A 797-nucleotide genomic window follows, 5' to 3' on the forward strand; every position below is an offset into this window, starting at 1 on the left:
TGTTCGCCCATGCTGTTTGTGAAATACCAAGCGAGTCAAAACATTGCTTCTGGAAGCGTCGGTTATTTGTTACAAAGTGCCTTTTTATGAAAGTGCAAACATCGATTCAGGATTATGAACGTCAAATACAGGTTGGTCGACAACTGGAGCACAGTATGAACAATTTATAGAAACTGTGGGCATGATTTTTTTGTCTGTTTTTCGGCGTCTCGATTCCAAGCCAAGCTCGTCAAGAACAAAGAAACAAAGGAAAATCTGGCGATCGAGGTTTCAGACAACTTTCTAGCTTTGTAGTTTCGAATTCTGTGAATCAAACAGTGGTCATCGGCAGCTATATTTCAGTACGAATATGATGGAGTACAGACCGAAGTTGGGGGAGAAGACATTGACGCTGGAATAGAACTTAGAACTGATCCGATGTTACGAGAATGCAGCGCGTGGTTTCGTAATTGTAAAATTTTCGGCACGCGGTATGGGGCCGATTTTGTATTTTCCTTTGTGTTGTAAAGAAGTAACTAAATAAAGAAGCCTCATATAACTTGAATAAACTTATATTTTATCCTGAAAAGAATGGATGGTCTGAGTATTATGATTAACTTTTGCCAGGATACTTTTTACTGGTTGTTTATTTATGGACACGAGCCACCAATATCTAGTAACAGGTGACCACAGTGATTCGGCGCTACCAACATTATTGTGAAAATTCTGTCGTCAAAAAAGGGAAGTGAATATGTGGTACAAGTATACGATTTCTGACATTATATTTTCTGTTCATCCTACCATTTTCAGCTGCATTT

General features: G+C 38.8%; 1 protein-coding gene across 2 annotated transcripts in view; it reads left to right on the forward strand.

Moving 5' to 3' along the window:
* The window catches only part of LOC118420419 (tyrosine-protein kinase ABL1-like), an 85,573-nt gene that overhangs the window by 18,112 nt on the left and 66,664 nt on the right, over positions 1–797 (forward strand). The window lies entirely within an intron of this gene.

The sequence above is a fragment of the Branchiostoma floridae genome, chromosome 8 (assembly GCF_000003815.2).
Source record: "Branchiostoma floridae strain S238N-H82 chromosome 8, Bfl_VNyyK, whole genome shotgun sequence".
Classification (NCBI taxonomy): Eukaryota; Metazoa; Chordata; class Leptocardii; order Amphioxiformes; family Branchiostomatidae; genus Branchiostoma; species Branchiostoma floridae.